This window comes from Thunnus albacares, chromosome 6 (genome assembly GCF_914725855.1).
Source record: "Thunnus albacares chromosome 6, fThuAlb1.1, whole genome shotgun sequence".
Lineage (NCBI taxonomy): Eukaryota > Metazoa > Chordata > Actinopteri > Scombriformes > Scombridae > Thunnus > Thunnus albacares.
The window spans coordinates 24,765,491-24,792,854 of NC_058111.1; the positions used below are offsets into that span (position 1 = coordinate 24,765,491).

The 27,364-nt window shown below is 40.9% G+C and overlaps 1 protein-coding gene across 4 annotated transcripts in view; it reads right to left on the reverse strand.

Annotated features, from left to right (window-relative positions):
- gramd1bb (GRAM domain containing 1Bb) overlaps positions 1-27,364 on the reverse strand; it is a 76,001-nt gene that overhangs the window by 28,137 nt on the left and 20,500 nt on the right. The window lies entirely within an intron of this gene.

The window sequence follows — 27,364 nt, forward strand, 5'->3', positions numbered from 1 at the left end:
TAGACACCCTCTTTTATAAACACACACACACACACACACACACACAGGCACGTACACACACATCAGTGGCTCAGCAATGACAGAAGCTAACAAAAGGCTCTGTAAGTGATCTGTGTAGCAGTGAGCTCGCGAGGCCCGGTTACTTGAAGCATGGCATTATGCAAGCCGTTACGTCACTGCTAGCCAATGTCCGCTGTTAGTGGCCATGAATTACTGATCTACTGTTACGTTCAGAACTTCAGAGCAGCTTAGAGCATTGAATCATAGAGAGTAGCGTTGACAGCTTCTGTCCGACTGTCAGGGTTAGCTGTACTAGTAGTACTGGTTGATTTTTAAAATGCAAGGACATCACAAAGCCTTCACATCTGTTTAATGCAAGAGGATAGATCATGCAGGCCTGGTGTATGATGGTACTTCTGACATCAATTTATATGATTACCAAATGGTCTGCTGTTCAGTGGATGATCATTTTGATGGTACTGTACATTGTGTACTCTGTGCTGACTACTGATTAGTCCCTACTGACCTGATTAGGAATGAATTTGCAGGAAATTCCTCTTTGAAATCCGTTCATCGGTGAAAATCTATTATTTGAAGTGCATATCTACAACTGCCACAGGTCAATGGCAGGTGAATGCCACAGGCCTCCTTAGTGCTGAGCTGCACTTGAAATTTGTAATCAACCAGGTTTCTATTCAGCCTTCATTTTACGCTTAAAACAAAATCTATTCTATAAAAAAAAGTGGCTTATCAGCTGGTGTATGTCAGGGTATATCTGGGTACAAACAAATGCACACTAAGATAGCAGGAAGCAGAATACATTGATATTCAGCCTGCATAATAATCTCTGTCTGAGCCAGGAGACTGTCTGGGTTACACACACGTGCTAGTTGGTGTGGAAGGCGTATGAGACTACAGCCATGCTATCGGCGTTGTCAGGCTGTACGTATGCACAACGGTGCTTTGAGATAAATGCTAATGTTGGACCTGCTCATAATGAGAAATCTAACATTTTAAGCAGACATATACCATGTTCACTACTATAGCATGTTAGCCTTTGCTAATTGGCACTAAACGCAAAGGACAACTGAGGCTGATGAGCATGTCATTAGCATGTCATTTGCTCATAAATGAAAGCAATTACGATTTGACCTGATGATACATGAGATGACAAGAGATCACAAAAATTTCAATTCATCCTGAGGGGGACATGAATTTGTGTACCAGATTATATGGCAATCCATCCAATAACTGTTGCGCCCTTTCATTCCAGATTTATATAGGACTTCAGGAGAAAGTCAGAAGATCGACTGACTGACATTGTCTTCCCAGAGAACATATCACTTTCCCCTTTTGCACATGTTGGCGTAAACCCTTTCGTGTGCTTTGTTTGGGGCTGACAAATGAACCAGGCAAGTGTTTCCACCCACGACATGATTTAGCAATCGGATGAGCCACCCAGATCTTGATGCATCTTGTCTTGTGATCACATTAGCTAATAGATGACGGCTTTTACGATTGCCGCACTCATTAAATATATTTGTGGTGTGAAATAACACCTGTGCTTTTCTCCCGAAGGTTAATGTTTTATGACATAAGTATATTAATCTTTTATGATGTGAGCAGAGGTGGTTTTTATTTTAGGCGAGGTGGCCTGTCTCCATTATAAAGTACTGTGGGAAGCCCCTGCAGGCCAGACATCCAGACAATAGGAGGAACATCAACTAAAACAGGCTACACATGTTCACTGTCTTTAGATTGTAATATTTAGCTGCTGATTTTACACAGCTTAAGAGGGCAGTAGGGTGGATATACTGTAATGTGAGAGACTAGTTGTCCACGTAACTTTGGTTTGAGAAGTGGGTCTGGGGGTCCTTGATTTGAATTTTGAATTCCATTTCCTGCAGTTTTTACCGGTGGGAACATATCTATTAAATCAATGATGATGATGTTACTGATCACTTTCAAATTGACTGATTGAGTTATTCAACAAATCATGGACAATAGCCTATGTGACAGCTAAGTTTTGAATATATGATCTAATCCCTTTATACAGCACATATAATCTACCTGCAACTCAGTGCTGCTTCTCCCTACCTAGCTGTCCCTGTCTTCCACAGGCACCTCCGTCTTATCTGATCTCTGATATGAAAGCAGAGTCGAGTTATCCTGTTGAGCCTGTGGTGTGTGAGTCTAACATTAAAGTAAGCTAGCAGCGAGAGAGACTCTGCTTTTCATACATTGTTGACAGATACTTGCTGTGGTTTAAGGTGGACTTGTTTTCAAGTTACATAGGTTAATAGAACAATCATGCAGTTTTACAACCACCGTAAAGGACCAGTGTGTAAGGTTTAGGGGGACGTATTGGCAGAAATGGAATATAATATTCATTAGTATGTTTTACTTAGTGTATAATCACCTGAAAATAAGAATTGTTGTGTTTTTGTTACTTTAGAATGAGCCCTTTATATCTACATAAGGAGAGGGTTCTCTTCCACAGAGCCCACCATGTTGCACCACCATGTTTCTATGGTAGCCCAGAACGGACAAACCAAATACTGGCTGAAGAGAGGGCCTTTTGAGTTTTTCGCAGCCATTGTAGGTGGCCAGTGGAAATTACGCCCCATAATCAGGTCAAAATCACAAGGTGAGACCTGTGCTGTTTTAGCTGTTTTCACACTATGACATTCAATAGTCATCAGTATGCAGCAAGAGAAGGATGCCCTCCGGTTCTGTTAGTCTAATATCACTGAATCATTTCTAACACTGGGCCACAGTTCTCCTTGGTCAGAGCAACACAGTGATAAAATGTGTCTCCTCCCAGGATAATTTCACCATCATCTGCGGTGAGATGCTTCTTAAACATGCTGTACATTTGCTTGTGGCCATTCTGTGGCAGTTCTTGTCCATCTAAAATTATCAGTGTACTCTTAAAAAATACAGCCACAGGAAGAGATTGTTTGGCACAAATGTACAGGAACATCATTTTTAAAAGGGAACACAAAGATGGTTGTGAGTGAAGCAAAATATTTCACACCTACTGATAACGCAGCCCAGGCTATGTTTCCCAACTATACTGGTCAAAAACTACTTTAAAAATTGCTGTTTTGGCCTGTGTAATTGCAACATGTGCAATTTGACTTTGAGAGGTGACTACACATGATGTGGTGATTAGGCACAAAGATAATCATCAGTAACTTTCTGCATGTTGTTGACAAGTGGCATTGTTAACCAGGACAGGTGCAACATGACAAGAGGATCAACATTTCTCAGCAGCAGAGTATAGAGTGTCTCCAACTATGGTAAATGTGCAGTTCCAGTTGAGCTTGTATTTGAACATTGGACCACTGCATCTCATGGTGAATGCCCAAGTTCTCCACCAGCCACCTAATCAAGAATATTTGACCCACAATACATTATCAATCACTATGTTTCTTTCATTGATCCCTCATAACAACATCATAGATGGAAACATTCAGCACAAACCTCTCTGTTCCCAGCTCCCGAGTAAATGCATCTACACCACTGCATATTCTCCTGCAAACTTGCCACACAAACATAAACAGACTTCCCTCCCTTACGCAGACGAATCTTCAGTCAGCTTTGCTGTGCTGCTCCGTGGGACACATGGTTTTCCAAGTCTATAGTAGTTTGGTTACTGATATTCTGTCATCTTTCATTATATGCTCAGAAGCACACACATTCACACTGGTTCACACAGTGTGGTGCAAGACTGGGTGGGGCTGATATTTAGTGTGAGGTTAAATCCAGACTTCCTGAGGTCAATTACACAACTACAAGTACTTTAATATTTTCATTATGCTAATATGTATGCAGACCGGATGTATTCCCCTCTTTGGCAAAAAGATTGAACTAAACAAGAATATTAGATGGATAATAATTCTGGATAATTATAGTGTAAGATATTCATTTAATTTCTTTAAAGGCTGCCTGAAGAGCAATAACTTCTATGATTAAGAGTTGTGGTTGGGTAACAAAAGCCTCAAAAAGCAGAGTTACATAAACCAAAACATTAATGAGAGCATCATCTCTCATGGTTTCCCTCCATGTAGAAACTGACAGGATCTCCCTGGTACAGGAACCCCGCACTTGTTGTTTTTAGCAGAAGAGGAATTCACGGATCACCTCGCCTTTCCAGATACACGACAGAGAAGAATGGGGGCGCGGATCCATCATCAGCATATGAATGACTAAGCCCGATCAGTCATTCTCACAACAGTTTGCTCTTTGAACCGGCATGGTGGTGTGGATAGAGCGAACATGCAGCTGAGACTAGCCTGCAGAGGAGCAAAACAAAAGCATCTATCATAGATGCTTTTGTTAGTTAATGCTTCAGGAAACAAAACACTGAGAGTTTGACATAATACAAGAGTACCTGTTGGTGCATTATCCCTGGACTGTACCATTTGGAGAATTAAATGGAAACACAATGAGCTCATCGTGCTGTAGAATAATAGACACAGCTGTTGCTACCTGGCTTTCACAACAGTACACATACAGTAATGCACAAGCCATTGATAATGCCAGGGAGATACCATGCCTTGAGGTGTAATAATGACGAAAAAAAAGAAAAAAAAAAAATAGCATTCACATGCAGCTTGAGTCAGTGATGGGAGAGTGTGCTTAAAAATTGGTGCTCAGTACACTCAGATGAGTAACTATCTATGGAGTTGTGTTGATGAACTGATCACCAAGACTGTAGTCCATATTTACCTTCAATGATACAGAGAGAGCTGACAAACAATTTAATAACAATTAAAAAGCCATATCACTAAGAGCGCCACCCACACAACTACAGAGCTCAAACAAAGCTCAGCTCAGAATGAATATCGCTATAGCAACAGTGAACAGAGAGAGTGGTTTAAATATTCAGAGCGTGTGACTAAATATACTCCACCAGCTCTGATGTTAGAGATGCTGTCTGAGCGGGAAATACAGCAGGGAGACAATGTGACAGACAGAGAGAGCATCGCAGTCCAGACTCAGTTTTTACACATATAATGATTGATTTCTAATCATCTTGATACAAACATTATTCAAATTTAACTCATAAATGGCACATTACTGCTCTGTACTGTAGGAGAAAAGGTTATTATATTATATTATATTATATTATATTATATTATATTATATTATATTATATTATATTATATTATATTATATTAAAACATACTAACTATGATGCTTTGTGGTATATAGCAGTAACTTCAAATGTTTCGAAAATTAAACTGATAGAACACAATAAAAGGAAAAGCATTAATAGGGATACAGACAGTGTATTCCAGCTGATTTTGATCTACACATGCTGCATCTAGAACGGTTAACATCTTACTTGATTATTAAAACACTAAAATCTCATTTTTTGTACAGCACAGCCTATTCATTAGCATACCATGCGAGAGGGATGGGTCCCACAGGCTCGAGCAACAGAACTCATCTGCATTACAGAGCTCTGCACAGACAGACAGTAGACTTGACTTCAAGGTGTTGATCAGACAGGATCCCCACATGTCAAAGTCATTCAAAATAGGTCAAGTTCTTACACATAGAGTGAAAGAAAAAATAAAAAGGAAAACAAGCATGCTGCTTGCGCCACTTTTGTTACAGTCTTTTCTTTAAATAAGCTCTAAAGCTCTAAATCCAACCGGCTCAAGCTGTCCAAACGTTCAGCTTCACAATAGCCCAGAGTTCCGGGCCTTTCTGAGGGCCCCACTTGTTTTCACAGTTTTGCTGACCCTGGAAAATACCCATCTGGCAGTGGCCCTTCAGCTCCGCTCGGTTTGAAAAGGCCATGAGGAGCACCACACTCGCCAGCAACCACTGCGCATGCACGCACAGGAATGCGCATACAGTACACAGAAGCAGACATAAACATGATCATGCGCGTGGACATACGCCCACGTATCGCAGAAATACATTACAGCTCACATCTTTTTTTTAACTGAAACGATAAACTTAGCAACATTACACACCTAATCTACAACATACTACCACCTTAACCACCTTTACATTCAAATGCACCCATAAACTGTACATATTATATAACCAAACCCATCCTACCCCACCCATCCAGTCTCTCCTCACACTCATACCAGCAATAACACAAACACACACCCTCGTACATTCATCAAAGAGCCTGTCATACCCCTGGTGAAAGACACAGTCCCTCAGCACCTCGCCGTAGCAGCCCTCAAGGCAGCGGCAGCCCTCGTTGGCCACCGTCACACACTCAAACACCACCATGTCCTCGTAGCCAGCCCCCAGTAATGAGCTGTTCATCCAGCGGATCATCCCACGGACAACGCAACTGCACTTTCCTTTCTCTCTCGGTGTAAAAGAAGAAAGGTAGCTGGACAGATAAATGGAGAGAGAGAAAAGATGGAAGAGGCAGGCAGGGAGATTTTCTTTAGCAGGCTTAGGGCTACTGATCTTCCCTGGCTAGCTCTGATCTCCTAATAACCAGCTTACATCACCCTTAACACCACCTGCCAAAGAAGAGGCAATGGTGGTCTGAGGAGCAGCTCTCAACTCTCATTCTAAATAGTACATGTTGATCTTGCCAGGCAGGGAAACTTATCATTATGCAGGTGCCGTGTAATTCTGCCTAAACGCAGGCAGGTAGGCAGGCAGTTCCTACCAGCACTAACCTGGTCGTAGCCATGTAGAGAGCCGCTCCGCAGCGATCAGCCCCTTTCAAATGGCTTCATTCACGCAGCGGGAGCCGTGGATGAGGCATAAGAGGAAGGAGAGGAGGAGGTGGAAGAGGAGGGTGAGAGGAGAGAAGAGAGAGGGATGAGGGATAAAGGGGAGGAGGAGGAGGAGGAGGGTGGACGAGTTCCGGAGCATGCCAGGAGGATGGGAGGAAAAGGAGGAGGAAGCGGACGCGGCAGGGGGAGTTAAAAAGAACCTGTTTTCCCGACAGACGGGTAGAAACCACTGAAGCTGGAGATCAAGCTGTGTGTTTCTCTCTTTCTATCATTCACTCTCTTCTTCTTTGTCTAATTGAAGCTGATAAGCGCCCGTTCTCTCTAGCAACCTGCACTTCTCCATTCCCCCTTTTTTTCATCCTCTGCTCTTCCAGCCGTTGGATCATCTGCCTGATTACCGCATCCGCGAGTATCCAAGCAAGGGTCCTCTCTTGCGATTTCTGCACCTTGTTCTCAGAATTTCCCGGCAGCGGGCTGACAATAGATGGAGATTGGGAGAGAATGTGCAAGCTGAGAGAGAAAGAGCGAGAGAGAGAGAGAGAGCGCGCGAGTAAGAGACAGAGCAAATGAGGAAAGAGATGGCTTTCACTTTGCATTCCCCCTCTACTTGGTGCTGGTGCACTGAGCCTGCTGCTTCCTCAATTATTCATGTGTTTCATGAATGGAGGGGCTGACATCACCAGCATTCAGGTCACTTTACATCTGTAGCGCCTTCTAAATCACACAATAAGCCGGTCCTTGCTTTATGGTATGCACATTTCATGGTTTCACACAGACACACACACATGCACATATAGTAGGGTCTAAAAGTCTGAGACCACTATCCCATTCACTTCAATGGGAAATTGATCTCAGACTTTTGGGCCCTACTATAGATCATGGTCCTTTTCCTTTGAAAACTATAAATTAACTAGCAATCCATGATAAGGAAAGGTAAAGGTAAAAGGACAGTCTTCTTAGGTTTTAAAAATGGATAACTGTAAAAGACACGCAATCATCACATGTACATCAGGTATGGGTCAAAATATTTTTGAAAAATGTGGCATTTTATTGTTTCCAGGGTGTGAAAAGTGTGTTTTTTCTAAATTTAAATATTAAAAACTTTTTGCAACACATGCTTGTTGTATCCTGCCAATATCCAACAAATAATTAGAGTGAATGCCTCATCACAAAACTGATATTAACTTACATATCGTGTGATTTCACTGTCCCTTGAGGCCACTGCTTTTCAATTGTGTAGCAAGATGGGGAAAAGAAAATATGAAGTATTATCCACTGTGCATAGTTACCATCTATTTTAATGTGTGGCATTCAGACCCTCGGGCTATCAAGCTGCATTTTAGCGCATCGCAGAGTGCAACTTTGGTCATTAGTGATTCCTGCTGCAGTGTAAAGTGCTTACTTCAGTCAATTTCACAGATATTCAGTTTGCGTTTGAAGGAACGACTGCAGCAATCACTAAATATGCTCCTAAATACATAAGGGAATGGTGATTTAAACTTCAGATGAACCTACCAACTACTTCCCCTTTTACACTGATTATGATGTTTAATCTGAGCATGCTTAAACTGAAATTAAACATTGATCCTATGCCGGTTCTTGTGATAACAACAGCAGAAATGAATTGGTATTTTTCACAGAAGACATGAATTCCATTTAGCTGATTCAGTTTCAGGGTCCCTCTATTGTGCATGCTGACTCACTGTTATGACTTACCGGGACACTTAAATAAAACAGAGCCATCGTTAATGTTATTATCAACACCTGTGCTTTTCACACTAGTCAAAATGTTAAGGAAGCTTATTTTATGAATTAAAACATTAAGATTTATGAAATCTTTTTGAAAAATATCATCTCAATCATGCAGTTAGTCTGTGGGTGTACTGTTAAACCTCTTTTTGATATAATATGTTATTATATATAGAATTTCACTAGCTTGGTTGATTTACTAATTTAAAGCCCTTTGGGGAGCTGGATGAACATCCACACAAGTCAACCAACCCTTACAGAAAATGTCACTCATACCCTAAAAGGCTTTATCTACAGGGCTGGAACTGGGTGTCCACTACTGGGTTATGAGTCTTATGGTGGATTACACACTAACTGTAGCAATTACATCCTTTATGAGCTAACAGGTGAATGTGTCTCCATGTGCAATCAAGGAAGACTTTAAAGGTGAAAGCTACTGTTTAGATAACCTGTTTTACCTAAAAAAATTATGTTAAAGTATTTCCACTGCTCATTCTTTTTTGAGTGACACTAAACCAACAATGACAGGCCAGTGCATGCCAGAAAATGTAATTTTAAGGTAATCCTAAGAAAATTCCTCAGATTACCACACTCTGTAATCACCTCTATATCTCTGGAAAGAAGCAAACGGAGCCCTGAGCTGTGCTGCTGGAAAGATTTGACCCCTGGGGCTGCGGCGATGCTGGCTGCTTCTGTGGGAGCGCTGAGCTGAGCCGTGCTGTGGAACAAAGGGAGCTGGTCCACTGAGCCGGACCACTGTGTGCCCAGCCTCACACCAACAACTGACCTACTTAGAGGACCTCTGTTCTCATTGTTGTTGCACCCAAGCGACACACAGATGGTCAAATTGACCACACACTCACAGACATAGTATGTAATGAACAGCCATGAGCGCATACTGTAGCTGCTGATTCATACATCTCTTCCACTGGTTGACACTTTGACAGGAAGATTAATTCTGGTGTAGATGTAAACAGAACACACCCCAAATGTTAAAGATGCCTAAAATGTCTCCATCTTTTTGAGAAGAAGGCGTGCTGTTTACCGAGTTGTCATGGTAACACCAATGCGGCGACGCCTGGCTGGGTCGGAAATGTCTGTCAGCCTGACTGTGTCTCGGCCTTGCAGTTACCATGGCAGCCATTCATGTGCACCGCCACTTGAAGTGTTCCCAACTGAAGGGAGACAGAGAAAGCTGGAGGAGGGTGTGTGTTTGTGTTTGTGTGTGTAAGGGCGGTGATGCTGCTGCATAAAGCATTAACACACACGATTAGTTATCTACAAAGCCCTGGAGTTTAAGTGCACTTTGCTGTGAACATGTTCAGAGTGACAGGACAAATCAGTGGGGCCCTGACATTTAATATCTCCATTTTATCCACAGCAAGGATCTGCAGCACACAACACTTCCTGTGTTGATGGTTGTGTGTCAGTAGAGTGCAAAAGTAAGCAATAAGTGAAACCACTGAATGTCATTACCTTTGCCCACTGTTCCCAAAAAACTATTTAAATCCAGCCCCAAGTGCGTAACTTTAGCATTTAGTCCCAGGTTTAATTAAAATGCCTAATTATCCTGGCTGTGTGGCATCCTAACATAGGCAGGCCTGTAACAGTTTTTGGGTCCTCATTGAAGCTATGACCTACTGTACCGCTGGGTACGAGAACCTGTTTTAAAAGCAGCTATAATTAAACACACTGATTTAAATTCAAGAGCACAACTCAGCCCGGTGAGATAATTTAAGGACTCAGTGGAGATGTCATAGAGGGGCAGGAGGGGACAGGAAACTGGCAACCGGATTAAGCCCCTGTGGGACACTTTGTCCCAGTGGGACAGGACATAGCCACTGCCATCTGTAGGGGATATATACAGGCGGAAGGAAGCAGGCTGGGTGACATAGAGCGGTGGGCAGGGAGAGGGTAGAAGGAAAGAGAGCGTGTTTATGTGCTTTTAGTGTGAGAGCAGAGAAAAAAGGTGACTTGAGGAGGTGTACTGGTGAATATATTTCTGTATTTTAAACTTTAAAAAATACTGTAACAGTTGTTACACCAAGAAAGGTAGCACAATGCCTGGATGAGAAAATGTCTTGAGGAAACTGAAACAGATAGGAAATAACTCAGTTTGGTGGTATGCAGTTGATTCTATCCTCAAAATTATTCTGCAAGTACTTTGACAATATTAATATATTTTGATCAATTAGTCTTCATTTTTCAAGAAAAATTCGAAAGATGATTTTGGTTGAATGATCTCAATTGTGAGGATTTTATGCCGCTCTTTGTAATATACAATACAGAAAGAACAGGTTTCCTTTAACTTTTATTAGAGACGCGTTTCTGTCAAGATACCTTTTACTGCACAATATTCTGAAGTGAATTTCAAGTTCTCATGAATGCCATTTAGCATCTCCACAAAACTCTTTAGTTCATTAAAATCTACATCTGTAGCAAGTATAATACAACACAACTGAAACTGGGCTGGACTGTTTGCCCAGGTAAGGCAAAGTATATGGATTCCTTCAGGTCACTAAAGTCTAAGTACAAATAACTAATAAATGTTATAAAAAAAAAACATTACCAGTATGTCACACCACTAAACACAAAGAAACACACAAAGGCTTACTGGAGTAAAGGGAGACTAGGCTCAGTGAACAAGAACCTATTTTGTGGTGTTAAGGATTCCAAAAAAGGGAGCAGTTTCTGATTGAGCTTTTAAAAAGCTTAATGGAAAATGGTCTTATTGTTTGGACAAGCCTGATTTCAGAAGCAAGCGTACTGTATTAAAAACACTAATATGAAGTCCTTTCAGACATCCATCAGAGAGAGGTACAGTACACATGACTGTCTGTCCCTGAACGCAGCTTCTACTCCATTAATGATGAAGCTGATGAAGACAGAGGGAAACAGGAACATTAATATCCCTCAAAAGTTATATTTTCATAATTAAGGTACAAGTAGATGTACACATATATTTCTTTTTTTAAAAAAGAACATTTTTTAAATTTTCCTAAGACGTTATACCCAAAGTTTAATGTCTATAAGACTAGTTTTCCTTCTTCTTAGTTAACATGAACGCTTGATGAACAAACAGTGAATTTATCAATCATATGCAACATCAATAATGTTGCAGTCATTGATCATGTCCCCTCACATCCCAAAGAAAATTGGGAGTGGACACAGGGTGTAGAGGGAAACAATATCGTGTATAATGAGCAATGACAAATGGCTTGTGGGAAAGATGCAGTAGTAAAAAAGGAAAAAGGGGAGGGGGGGTTGGGGGAGATAATAAGCTGTGGCCAGGAGGGAAACAATTCTGCGGCTTCTCTTCACTGCGGAGCCCCTGCTGTGAACTTGGAAGTTCATTGTAGCCCAGTGCTTTATCTGTATGGCAGCAGTTTGTTCCAAGCTTCCCAGGCCAATCCTAACAAACTACTGGCTCCTGACATTTCTCCTGACATGTTTTTGTTTTCTGGGCATCTAGAAATAGTTCTGCTTATGGGAAATGCTAATCTTCAGCCTGTATTAAATCTTGAGGAGCAGCTGAGCAACCAGCAAATGCACCTTCAGTTGATGCAGAGGGTCTTTTCTTTCTCCCTGTCTAATACTTTACATACTGAAATGTATCTACTTGGTGCAGAGGCCTGGGAGCTATGATTTTTAACCTGTCTAAAATAGCCTAGAGAGACAATTGTGGCTCAGCCCTGGATAAGACATGCCTGAGGGTGTGGCTTGCATGTATATATGTGAGGATCTGAAGCATTGAATCGTGTGTCGGTACATGCCGCAAGTTTCCAAACGTCTTTGATGTTTTTGTTTGTGTGTATGACAGCATGTACACCTGATTGTTTATGCACACAGTACATGTATATGATCGTGTGGAAATGCGTGCAGAAATCGCAGATGGAAGACCTCTTTATTGTTCTACTGTTTCCCTCTACTGCTCTGCAACCATGAGATGAAGCAGGCAAAACACTGCAGTTGCACACTGTGACTGGCAGCGCTCAGATAAAGGACATGAACGATGGACCAAGCGGGTTGGGAGTTAGGATACACACTTGCATCTATGTATGTAAATCTGCACTCACACACACATTTGCAGTCCAGTCCTGCAGCAACAACCAGCTCATCCAAAGTGCCACATGCAGAGAGGACGCTCCAGCTCGAGCCTCCTGTCAATGCCTCGCTGTTGCTACAGCTGCTGCTGTGGGCTGTGTGTGCACATCTGTGTCTGTGTGCATGTGTGTATTTGTGTACAGATTTAAGTCACACCAAATGTCATATCAAGAGCAAACATCCCCATACTGGGGCCACTGCCAAATCCTGAGCAATCTCTCTCTCTCTATCTCACACACACTCACACACAGTCTCTCTCTCTCTTCTTCTTATCTCTTTCTTGTCTTCCGACAAGTTAGTAATGCTGCAAAAATCCCCCCCCCCATCTCTCAATCACAGCATGCACTGTGACAAACATACACCCAACAGGGCAGCTTGGTTTCCAATTCGAAAAAAATATTTGTCACTTGCTTCCCCTGACATCAATTTCTTTAACACTCCCATCGTTTTCAATGGATCATCATCTCCGCTATTCTATTTTTTTTCAGTACATGTAAAAATAATTTAGAACCATATGCAAAAACACCAAGTCAATTAATATAACAATAAAAGAGAAACCTTAGAAGAAACCCTAACATACATGTTTATCATTACTATTTTAATTAGACTTTACTGTGATTTCTCTTGTAGTTACATATACTTATACTGTCATTTCATGAATTTTGTTGTGGTAGGCCAGAAAATCTGATTATGTAATGTAAATTGGTATTTTTTAATTTCTTGATTTTTTTGTAGTATCATTTGAAAATGTATCTGGTGCATTCTGGATCAGGTTTACATAAATTTCCAAGGATCTTATACTGTAAGCCTATGCAGCTGGGTACATTTATACCATGACACAATAATCCAAACTACATCATCCTGATTTTAAGCTCTCATTTGTCAGTGTACAAAAATATAGTGAGAGACTGGAAGTACCTGGACAGCTCTAAACCAGTGAGTACACATAATCTCTCTATCTATCTATCCCCAGTGTAGATAAATAGCTGCTATATCCAGTGACAGCTACTGGTTTATAACACTGAGGACAACAAATGCACTGATTGAGGTATTGATTGATGCAGTGACCTGGAGGTCACATTGTTTTGCCTACGTAGCAGATTTACCCTGGGAGAGCAGCATAATACACACTAATAAAATGAGTGAGATTTCAGCTGGATCCTCTCATTGGTGAACCTGCAGAGGAACTGATACCTCATCATCATCACTTGTTCCTTGATTGATTTTTTTTAATCCTTCAAGGTGGTTTGAAACACCGTGGAATAGGAGCCTTTGGATCATTTTACATATTTATATAAAACTACCAACACTTTCAAACAGATTCTTGATTAAAAGGTAAAAACTTATTGTAACATTTTGCATTTGGGGCTTTCAGGGAGGATGAAGATGCATCCTATTGGATACAACTACAGACGTATATACGTACATGCTGTTATATAACATAACAGCATGGTATGCAAACTACACCAAACCAGCCAGACAGGTCACCTCCATGTATATGTGACTACAGTATGCTAACAGATGGCTATTCAGTGTAACATAACCTCTGTCTCTCAGGGTGGTGCACGCAGATTAAGTGACGACAGGTTTGCTGTAATAGTGTTTCTGCTACAGAATGATAAAGAGGCACTGTACGTCTGAGACACACACACACAAGCAGGAAGACTCACACACACATGCACTCAATCTGATTAATCTTATGAAGCCCTGAGAGGACATTTTCAAAGGTACAGTTCACAGCCTAAAGAAAAAAACAACTGGAGGATTAAGTGATATATTTGAGCGGAATGAAAAAAAATAAGAAGAGAGCGGGGAATAGAGGGATCTAAATGAGGGAAGGACACAGACAAATATAGAGAGAATGAAAGACAGACTGAGACGTTAGGGAAAAGGAGAGGTCCTCATGTAAGTGAGAGGGAAGGAAGCAGGACGCACGTTGCCGAAACTGCTCTCCCTCTAGTTTTTTTTTCCTCCTGCAGTGCTCTGTAATTCGTCTCTAAAAATATCAGGCAAGAGGAGGAGGAGGAGGAGCATAAACAAACACAAGGGGAGGAGAGGATAGAAGGAAAAGTGCACAGAGAGAAACAGAGAGGACACACTGTGGCACAACAGGATAAAAAAGAAAAGTGAGAGTGGGACCACCTGGACGTGGATGTGTTTGTCCATGTGAGACAGCGAGGGAACAGGAAAACAAGGGAGGAAGACGGCGAGGGAGAAAGCCGGGGAGAGACAGAGGAAGCATGTGCCTGCTCTTTTCCAAGCAGCCACGTGAGCGCTTCTCCTCAGCTGCTCCGCTCACACTGAGCACGCCAGAGGGGAGCAGAGCAGGGTCGCTACAGTCACAGTGAAAAAAGAAAAACACGCTAGCAGCACTGGACATACACACTCTGGTCACGGCTTACCGGTGTCCTGATCTAGCCCTCATTACATGCTGGAAAATGTATGGAGATTTACATAACCATACAGAACACAGAGACATAAATAAATTCAAGGTGCTTGCTATAAAAAGCACAGATGTTTAGTAGTCCACCCGACCATGCCAGGTGTATCACGATGACATTGTTAATACAGCCACAGTCCAGAAAAACACTAGCAAATGGTCACAGACATCTAGCCCCTGGCTGGGTTGTGCTTTGCATACATGACAGCCTTAAAGCTACCGAAAACCATTTAGGCTACATTTTGAACACACAAGCAGAAGCACACACAAGAAGCCAGGCTCTGCTTTCTGTTTAGCCTTACCAGGCGAGCTTGAAGCCTTTCATTAGTACAGCGAGGAGTGTCTGACGTCCATAGCGTGTCGTGGGCACTGGGCTGCCCGTTCACACCACCGCATGCTGACTGACAGCCTCCCAAAGCCTCACCTCCCATGCACGGAGCAGGAGCGATGCACGGAGGGAAGCAGGGAGGAGTGGATGCAGAGCTAGATAGATGGTTGGGGACCAAAGTCCGGAAGGATGATCCTCGGCTTTGCCCACCTTTCTGCTACATTCCTTCGCTTGTTATTGAGGTGCCGCAGTGCTGAGCACTTGTGCCAGAAATTCACACCTCCCTGGGGTTCTTCAGTTTTCCCAAAAGAGAAGGAGGTGACCTGCACTTCAATATTCACAATGCAAACTATAGCTTGCAGCAGAAGCAGAAGAGACTAGCAATTGCAAATAAATGCTGACATGGTTAACCACTGTTCCTTTTTAACTCTGTGTCCTTTCTATGGAGCTCTCACACTGTCCCCGAAAGCTTCTGTTTGCTCGCTCAAACTCTCTCTGTCTCTCCCTCAGCCTCTGCTGCGGATGAAAACTGCACTTGCTGCGCTCACAGTGAGCAGGCGCACAATATCTACCCTCCTCCACCCTCCCTCCCTCTCTCCCTCCTGTTCTCTCTTTCCTCTTCCCTAGATGGCTCTCTTTCTCTATTTCTCTCTGCAAGATAAGCCTAGCTGACCCAGAGCGAGCGGAGGACTAGAGCAGGATGGTAGCCGCTGGCGATCACATCCCTGTGCAATGACCCCCGCCCCCCTCATGCTATGTATGGGGAGAGTATTAAGTGGGGGGACCTGCTGCAATTCTTTCCTCTTGTATTGGACTCCAACTCTGATCAGTGTCAGCAGCTAACCCTGTTAATCTCTTAATGCATTGACTGTACCAGGGTACTCCCTGTGTTTATAGCTGTGTGCTGTGTACGTGTTACGCATACATGATGAATCAGATGAACAAAATGGTGACTCAGCTTGCTTAGTTGGCACATAAGTATTTTATAACTGCAATAACCTGAGTTTAAACCTAACACTGAACTTTTGTAAATTATCCTCATTTGTCTAATTGAGCGGCACAGCAGGCCTGCCAAGCTTTCTCCACATGCTGAAACTGTATGCATGCTAATAACAACAATATGCAGTATAGCCTATATATGGTATTTCAAGAGTTTGGAGGGTGGTGTCTTTCTTTTAGCCTTTCCAAAACCCTAACACACAAAAACAATGTAAGGGATGGATTAAACTGTGTGTTTATCTGACCCGATATACGCTGCAAAGCATACCTGACTAACTAGCTTATTGCCTACAGTGGGTTATTTCTATGATAACATTACTTACTGGGGTTACAGGTTATGTTAGAAAAATATCTGTTCTGGACTGGAACATCAACCCTGCAGGAGCAAAAATACAACTTTATCAAAGTTAAGAGTAATGATAGCAGTTCTGTCTTGCTCTTTATTTGGTTTGTGGAAGTTAACACTCCAGAAACACTAAATAAACGCTAGTTAGCAAACTCATTGCCTTTATTGTCTTTTATTATCATTTCAATAAGCTTGGTCAGCTGGAGACAATTTTCAACCAACTCATGGACTTTCAGTATTAGTATTAGCTTATGCTAACCAGCTACAGCTGATAAATCTGTTGGCAACAGTTGACATTTCAGCCGATAAAATCCACGGTTGTTGGCTAGAAATAAGAAGCCTGTTGTTGTTTACTTCTGTGTGGAATTGAAGACCCATTGTTTCAAAAATGATTATAATACAAAGTGGAAAATCTACCACAGTTAATATTGTAAATTGTACCATTTATGTGCGTAGCCCCGGTAACTAAGCAGGGTTGGGCTTTAAACTGTGATTTCACAAGATACACCATTTAAAAATACTTTTAATAGTGAGAACAAGAATCTAAATTAAACACCATGTAAACTCATCTCTGCTATATTTGTAACAGATTAACCTTTTACACCATCGCAGTCCACTGACAACTCTTAGAGTGGTTGTGTAATCGTTTCACTTGACCACTTCAAGCCAGAGGGGTCAGAGAGCAACCGTCCATTCACTTTAATAGAAGCTGTCATCAAAAACAATGGTCAACTTGAGGCACACAGGCACTGGGTCAGGGAGCAGCACATTCTTCCTCCTTTAATCTTCTTAAAGCGCTGCACGCACATTACACCTCATTAGGAGTGGCTAATACTATGGCTAAAGCAAGCCACTCTCTACCAGCTTGTTATTTTACAGACAGGTTACAATAGATCAGTGTTCAAGCTATCACAAAGCCACACATTCACTGTCTGTGTGTGTATAGCTGCTGATGACATTAAGGTGAAGGAAAATGGCAGGAATGGAGAAACAAAGGTAAAAGCAAGAGAGCACATTTACGCTATGATGACCACAGAGCTCTAGGTATGTGTAGTACAATATGATGTTATTACTGTAGTTGAGCTTAGCTTGCTGAGTCACTGAGCTTCATTCACTCACTCGGCTTTCTCAGAAGCAGAGGGCGCTAGGAGAGAGTGAGTACATATCTGACTGAAAGAGAGACGGCAAGCAACCGGAAAAGATAATGATGCACGGACAATGCAGTTGCACTTGGGCCACTGGTCTGGGAGGACTGGTATTCCTGTCGCAGAGAGTGGACCATATGCCAGGTTCAAGACATGTTTTACACAGTTCTCACTCAACACCTAAATTTGGTGATATGTACTCTGACCTGCTCTTTATGACATTTTCTGTGTTACACCCACTGCAGGAGAATTTTTAGAGGCTTCTGACCACAGTCTGAAGGATGCCAGGAAAACTATGTGCCAGTACAATCTTTTTCCAAATTATGACAAATGAAAAACAACTTTCAGAACAGCATGGCACAGGAGAGACTGAATAGGCTCACTATATCTACTGAGAGCACTGGAGCCCCAAACTTACTTATAAAGGACATTTTGGGGAGGACATTAAAGGATAGGGTCACAGTTTTTCAAGACTGGCCATTCTCTTCATAATGCACTTTCAATGTAAGCGATGGGGGACAAAAATCCACAGTCCTCCTTCCATGCTAAAATGTATTTAAATTAAATTTAAATTTACTTGAAGCTAATATGAAGCTTCAGCCGTCCAAATTAGTCAAATCAATTGAATAGCTTTACGAGTTACTGTTTTTTTAGTGCCAAAGTCCCTCTTTTTGTTATGACCCTTGCACTGCAGCTGAACAGGAAAACTGTCCATCGCAAAAGAAGACTATAAATGTGGAAGATTTCCACTTTATTTGACTAACTCATACAGCTGAAGCCTCATGTAATTTTCTATCATATATAAACCTTCTATCTCATATAGTCTTCATATAATCTTTGAGGACTGTGGATTTTGTCCCCCTTCACTCACATTGTAAGCACATTTTGAGGGGATCTTCTAATGGTCAGTATGTACAGCAAACCGAGTTTCAGCGTCCATATGAGCACCTGACTGTTCTTTTGAGACATGAAAAATTGTGAACCTATCCTTTAAAACTTTATGTATCTCAAGGCTTGTTAGATGCCATGTTAGTTGGTATACATTCTTTTCAAGGGGATTTTGGGTTGTGGGTGGTGTAACAACACAAGCTCTACACAAAACAGCTGCATTAGTACAGCCAATATTGACAATTTCGCATTTCCTTGGTTACTGATGCATACATTTAATAGCAAAGATTAATGTAACAGTGCCAGATAGCTGAAAAACAAGATTTTGTGAATGTGACTCCCAGTTGGCATTGGTGCAGTTTGAAAATCTAATATCTACCTTTGTAGCGCAGTGTCTGTGTGTCTATGTTTCTGCACATGTGTGTCTGTTTGCATGTGTGTCAGGGTGGTGTGATCGATCTATAACTGGCAATCACTGACTGGCAGCTGCCAACTCTTAAAAGCACCTCAGACCATACTGTGATTACTTCTATTATGAGAAACTCTCACAGGGATGAGGTTCAGTGAGTAGATCTTTCTTCTCTGCACCACAAGGCAGACCAGAGGAGACAGGAGGACACACTCGCTCTCTATTGTTAGCCAGCACTGTTTCTCCCCATGAGCGACTGCGAATGCGGTAGGACTGCAGGGGGGGGAAAGTGAGGAAAAAAGGCTAAGATATGAGAGTGCTCTAATCCCTTCCCAGAGTGAAGCAGTCAGTGCTGTAGCCTGTGCTTCAGTTAGGTAAGAGGACAATAAGTCATCTCACACAGAGTCCATCTGGTATCCACCCAGTCATGGCTTGCTAACAAAAAAACTAACAAGAAACAATACCTGCAGCCAAGGTGCACCTGAATACTGTCGGTGTAAACCACATTAGTCATGAGTGGTAGTTATCAGTCATGAGAACATGCAGGCTGTAGAGTTCAGGCAGTAAGATGCCCACTGACTGCTGAGAATTTCTCTCTATAATGAGAGAATGAGCAGAACATCGTGACCCAGCTCACTTTACTAATGTGACTGATGCCTCAAGGAGCATGGATTGTTATTTTTCATCAATATTACTTAATAAAAATACACCGCAAGAGGGTTCATTGTCACATTTTCTTTAGTTCTGAGTCCTAAAAAATAGTTTTTTGCTGCTTAGGCTGAACCTGTCAAAAACATGATTATAAAGAACTGTCATAAGTTCATTTAGAGAGCGACTTTAACACTCTTTAGGTTAGATAAACCGACCCAAACCGTTATGGTTAGGACATCAGAATAACACAACACAACTAATACAATGCCTGATCATTGAAAAGATGGATTTTATGCAACATGACAGAAAATTGGTTATATTTGAGTGTTTTGTTGCCTTTCAAGCCTGGTCTGATTTATTTTTGGTCTTTCTTGCTGTATGTGATGCCTGTTTGACTTCTGTCAGTGCTCTGTCCAGCCTGCTGAGCAGAAGCAGCGAACAGAGTGGTGCTGAATGGACAGCTCCTCTAGAGAAGAGTCAACTGGAGTCACTCAGTTGTTTTCTCTCACTGATACCCCCTGCTGACCACACTAGGACTACAATACAATCATAAACATGATTGTTTTGGTAAAATGCTCATTATGATAATAAAAACATTTTAAAAAGTGGTCCCACTGCCAGCATGCAAAAAGGGTTTTCCTGCATACATCTGAAGCTTTTTTTTTTTTTTTTTTTTTTAAAGAATTATATGAATCTCTGGATTACTTTGTTTTTAAATTTGCTGAGTTATTAAATTGGTTATTAAAAAGAACAATGGACAGAAAAGATGTTTGAGCTTGTATTTAGTCTTCAGTTTTCTTTGACAGAGAATAACCATTGTTATAAGTGAGCAAAACAGCACTCATGTGATTTCTGTGTCAGCTTCTTTTTTAGCATTCCTTGAACCCTGATCTGGCCCAGAGATTTTTCATTTATGTCTAAGAATAGCAGTGTCAGATAATCTGGATTAATCCCTCTACACTGCTTTGTGAGGATTGGATGGCGTGGTGAGCTTCACTGCCGTTCTGACTGTGGGCGTTCCTGACTCTGTAACACAGTATGGATTACGCTCGTACTGTTTTCCTTCAACACGGATAAACCCCACTATCTACTCACAGAGTGAAACGGGTGATCATGTGACTGCCTGGCTGTTTGTTTATTGTCAAACTGACCATGTGGGATAATCTGGGCTCTCAAAGCCACAGTGGGGAGACAGAGAGCAGCAATGCATACACCACAAATTAGTCTAGCATGGTGCAAAAAGAAGCACAAAATGAATAAGATGTGGTATATAGAGATCAATTAAACTAAATTCAATTTTCATATCACCAGGTAGGTAAAGTAAGAACTGTGCACATGTTTTTTTCAGGCAGGGAGTGTAAGTTAATGACAGATGGAGAAGTGATACAGGAAGATCACAAGCAACAGATAAACCAGTAAATCAGGCAACATGGAAACAGTAAGAATACGGCTAAACAGATGCAAACATGGGATGAAAATGCACAACAGAAACCGAATCAGTAGGAGACTTGAATAAATGTAATATTATGCAGAAAGTACACAAACAGCAGACATCTTACTGAAGACAGAAGGAACAGACACTAACATTGATTAAATCATAAATGATCATCAGAGAGGGAGAGTGAATGATGGCAGTGATGATGGATGACGTAATATGTTCAATAAGAAAATGAGCAACACTGTGAGGGACAGATGTCATGTTCAGTATCAGGTCAACCCAAAAAGTGATACAGTGAAACACAGATGGCCTTCTGCACGACTGCCATGTGTGCCATGAATAAAAGAACAAAGCACAGCACGTGCTGACATTAAAGCACTCATTTAAAAAGCCTTCCATTTCCTGTTTCTGCAGCAGCAGGCAGGATGAAAATAGACCTCCAACACGCACACACACACACCCATAATTACAAAACAAAGTGGTGCGAGAGGGAGGAGAAGAGAGGAAGAGAGAGGTGGTGGAAAATGGATATTGGGATTATCTTTATTAACCTACACAATAGGTTTAGCTTTATGAAAGGATAGTCCACTGATGGACATAAAGTCAGTGAGTATTCCCACCCACACCTGCAGAATGTATAGCAACATGATAGTTTCTTGCTTGTAATAGTTTTCTGATTATGATCTAAATCTTGATTTTATCAATAAATGCACAGAATATCACGGTGAAAAATCAAGACAGTTTCATGATAGTTAATAATAATAATAATAATAATAATAAATTATTAATTAGTATCAATACAGACAAATTAGAATTTAAATATCCACTAGCTGTTAATATTATTCATAATTTAACTCATACAAAGATTACAGCTCTGGTAAGACACTCTCTATGTTTTCCACTGTTTCCATGGACTATGTATAGGAATGCATTGATATAATATGGGTCGGTATCGGCCTATTAGGTATCAGGAATTGGTCAGATGTGACCAACCCACATTAAAATTGTTTGTTAGTCACTGTTGTTATAAAACTCAATGATTAGACCTTTATTCAGTCACACTGGGATGCAGGCTGAATTTTAAGCACCAAAGCAATCCTTTGTGCATAATGTTTCCCTTTTATCTAGGCTATGTGTACCAGTAGTTATTATTCTGACACTGAAATGTCAAATGTCACTACATAAATACTAAGATCAGGTTGATGCTCAGTATCAACTAGGGCTGCAACTAATGATCATTTCCATCATCAATTAATCTTTTTTTAAAAAAAGTATTTTTTAAACAATTAATTGATTATCAACATAGTTGGCAACTAATTTTCTGTTGATTGACTAACTGATTTATCGACTAATCGCTGCAGCTCCAGTATCAACAGATACCAGGAGTTTAGGTGTTGGAATTGGTATAGAGAGAGAGAGACAGTCAGATCCGTTTATCAGAAGCTGTGAACAAATGTTGTATACTTGAAACGCTCCTTCTTGCTTGCTTTAGTAGCTGTTTACCAAGTACAACTGACACAAAACTATGGAGCCCCAAAAGTGACAAAATGTAGAAAAGGGTTATCAACAACTAGTAAAAACATAACTGGATACATCAAGAAATAATATTGTTAGTTTAAAAAAAAAATCAGTGGAGTGTAAAAAGAAAAATAAAGAGTAATACTTTCCCTTTAAAGGTGCTGTGTGTGAATTTAGCGGCATCTAGGACAACAAACTTGGCAGAAATGGAATATAATGTACATAAGTATGTTTAAGTATTGTATTACCCCATTAAAATAAGAATCACTGTGTTTTCGTTACCTTAGAATGAACCCTTTCTATCTACATAGGGAGCGGGTTCTCTTCCACGGAGCTTCTGTTTCTACAGTAGCCCAGAACGGACAAACCAAACACTGGCTCTAGAGAGGGCCTTTCGCATTTTTAGCGAGATTCACGGCCACCAGAGGTTCTCCTACAAGCCTGGAAGGGGAGGTGTGTTTAGTTGGTGGTTGCAATCTGTAACCTCACTGCTAGATGCCACTAAATCCAGTTGATATCTTTTGTCCCTTTACTATCATTAATTTGGTAAAATAAATTAAACTTTTTTTTACTCTTCCATTTGTCTTTTACTAGCTCATTTTATTTTGCAACTACTTTGTTCTCTTTTTTTTGGGTCTCGGCGCACATTTAATCATTTATCTTTTCTCTATTTCCCCCATACGACATTTTCCACTTTTCCCTAAATGTAAAATTTTCTTAAATTTTAAATAGATGTTCATTTCCATGTATGTCCAGGACCACAATGATTGGTCTAGTATGTGCGTGTATGTGTTTAACATCGGTGGATCAATTTACATGGCTGAACTCTCTGAGCACCAGCCTTTTCAGCTAGCTACATTCATCTTTAAACTACATCAGCCAGTGTGTGAAATGTTACTCATCCATGTGAAACTCTTATAACACTGCCTATCTATGCTACCAAACTGAGTCAAACGTTGACATGAGGATTCATGTCTTTGTGTATCACCTTTGTTGCTACACTAAAGGTTAATTGGCTTGCAGTGGCTGTGTGCTTAAAGCTAGAGGGCAACTTTCAAGAGACTGTTAATAAACTGAATTGCCTTTTAGGGGCATAATTAAAGAAAACTGATTATAATCAGTGGCTACCTGCAAAAAGGCACAAGAAGCCATTGTGTATTTCTAGCCTTAACCGGAGCTGGAGCTATTATGCAGTACATCAATGACTCATCACATCCATGACCCTGAGCTCCTCACACAGCTGCTCTGTTCAGAAAAATGATGTCACGACACAGAGAGATCAGGTTCTGCTGATCTCTCCAGATCTAGTCAGCATCCAGTATACAGTATACATTTTAGTTGCTACTGTATCACTTCACTGCTGACACTGCCTAAGGACAAAAAACGTCAAGACGTCACTTTAGGGGAGCTTTTAACTATACTTACTGGTCATGTTTTTACAGTAACTTAAAAGACAAAATTCACAAAACATAAAAAATAATTTATAAAAACAAATGCATAAAAAATGTAGCAGTTTTTCAGTTTGAATTTTTCCCTAATACAGTTCTAATAAGATAGAATACATTTTTATAATGAATAATTGGGAACAATGGCTATATCATCTAAGCGAATACTTACACACATATTTGAAAACTATAACAAGAGAAGAATGTTTTTGTCATTTGGTATTAATAAAAAAAAACATTCCAATGATATTGACATGTATTCCTCCATAATTACATAACTACACAATGCCAGCTCGGTCGTCACACAATTATGAAATAGCTCCACATGGCCTCGTCATCAGTGAGCGTGATATACTGTGGTGTGGAGGCCGATGTGGTCAGATGTGCTGTCGCTGAGGGCTTGTTCACTGTTCGTAACACTCAAACACAAACCTCTGCGGGTGAAAGAATAACCCCATCTGCGTCCTCTTGCTCTGTCCTCAGAAGAACCTGTGTTTAACCTTTATTTAAGCAGGCAAGTTGATTAAAAACACAGCTGCTGCATGGACATGCTGTCCAAATTATGTCCATTCTGTATTAGTGTAACTTTTCTCCTCTACTGGCACTGACTTGCACACACTTTCGTGCTCTGAAGCAAAAGCCTGGAGGTAGAGTGGTAGAGTGAAGACAGCTATTTTTATATATTAAAAGGACTCTGGCTGTAGAGCCGTGATGAGATAAGGGATTGGGTGGAGAAATATTGACCGACCTCTCCCAGACAAACCTTCCATTTAGTCAGTCAGGGCTGTTGCTACAGAGACGACCCTGCCATCATCGAAGCTGGGAGTGGTCCAGCCTGCTGCTTCAGGGCCACATGTGGACCTTGCCTGCTGTTTTCAGTCTGACGTACAGATGCAGTCAAGGAAACACAAAGCTAAGCCCCACAAAAGCACGCAACCACACACACTGACTTTACATTTGCTTACCACTGGTTGCTATGCCATTACCACCCATAAGACATTCAAGGACGGCACTTAAGCTATTTTGAGGCTCACAAATAATCCATGCCACTCATGGTGACAAAGCTACATCACTCAGCGAGGCCTCATACTTTCGAACACCTAAACCTTTTATTGATGAAATCTGCAAAGCTAATGTCCTGAATCACAAAGAAGACCCACTGCTTTTTCCACATCACACCTACGCTGAGGATGAAAACCTTAAACCTTGGATTACAAGAACAAGGTCGGATATTACAGAGAGGGAGGCTGTTTTCTAATGTCCTCAGATAACTACAAACCTTGGCTCTGTCTTACATAACTTGAAAGGTACCATTCAAGTTCATGATATTTACCAATCTGGTGCTAACGAGATAATATGATCCTCAGTGCCTGAATTAAAATGCTGTGGGATTGATTCCTGTCACTAAGATTTAAGAGGGTGCATAAACCCCTGAACTGGAACTTATCAATTGCATAATTTCAACGCCGCCCCTCCATACTTTTCTAAGTCATGTTTTGCCCATTTTAAAAAAGTTTACGTCAGTTACTAAATTAACTTCAACCTTTTACTGCCCAGCCAAGATAGACAAGATGTGAAGTTAAAACATTTGTTGTCTGGTCGTGCTAGCACTTTACCAATACACATATTTACAAAGAAGAACACGGTGGTGTTTAGTAATGCAAGTACTGTGAATGAAGTGTCATACACTTGTGTCACTAAACTGGATTTCACAGTGTAGCTGTCAGAAGGGTGTTTGAAGCTTCTATATGAGAAATTGCTGAAATGCAATATTTGGAACATGATCCTGACAACTATGGTGCAAGTGCAGTGAACGGGTGTGTATAATTTCAAGGGTTCAGTTTCTATACACACACATTTGATTTCACAACAAGCTTTTCAAAGTGCATCTTTTCAGCAATTGCTGTTAAAAAAAGGACAAGAAAAGAATATATTTCCAACCTACATTTGAAGAGGTATGTTTGTATTTTGTATTGCAGTTCTATGAAGTTGGAGGACTCATGGGAGAGAGAGAGAGAGAGAGAGAGAGAGAAAAATGGTGTGTATACTAATGGAGTGGTCAAAATCGATACAGCATAGGCTGAGATATCCTGGCTTTTAGTCCCTAGTATGACACCGGATCCTACATTTCCCATAATGCAACTTGATACCGTCTTCTGATAGACTCTCCCTGCCTGGTCAATGTCCTCATCTTTCAAACTCCACACACCACTTAGTAACATAGGCTTTCTGTTATATATTTGTACTCTCCAGGCCAATCATCATGACATCATCAAGGGTTATATTGTCAAATGTAACAAACTAAGTAAACTGATCTTGAATCAGTAAGGTGCCCCTTTAATGTAAACTTTGATGACTACAGATTGGAGCCAAATGACAAGTGTCCCCACCTCTAACCCCTGGTGCTCCTACAGAGGACAATGCTGAGTGTTGCAGTAAATAATGCTGCAGCAGGTTCCTCGATCTCACACACTGTGAAATCTGAGGACCAGAGGAAGTGGAGAGGAGCTAGATGCACTTGTGGGATTCATACTATATACTATACCGGAACTGCCCCCTCTTTTGGTGAGCCTGAGTAAAGCATTCTCAGGTGTGACGAATCCTCAAATGGGGGAGTTCATGTATAGGATGGATGACGGAATCGTGTGCAACAACAACCTACGGTTAGCTTTGCTTTATGACATGAAGAAAATCTATGTTGCCATATAATCATGTGTGGAGTGTCTTTTGCTTGTTGAGTTATATCCTACCTTTGTGGTTTCCATATCAGTTTCTTCCACTTCTTTTGCTTGGCCTATCAGTGAAGGTAGAGAAGAGTAAGTGAGAGGTTTGGGTAGATTCTCTTCTTTGCTTATTCATGATGTGATTACTCTGATAACAGCTGATGCCAACTAAAATGCACCAGTATAATATTGGGGCATATGTTGAGATGGTTATAAAAAAAGAAGAGACTGAAAATCCTTCTATCATGATGCAAAATCATGCCTCATTTCTGCTACAGTTTCTAGAAGTCGCTACACTACAAAACAAACACACAAAAAAATCATAAAGAACTGTATTCTTTGTAATAATATATTATTTTTAGTTTTCACAAAAAGATATGAACTTTTTATATTGCGTTTAGTGTAGCTGGTTCAGAATACATTTTCACTGCAAAGAAAACAAAGTTTGCTTTC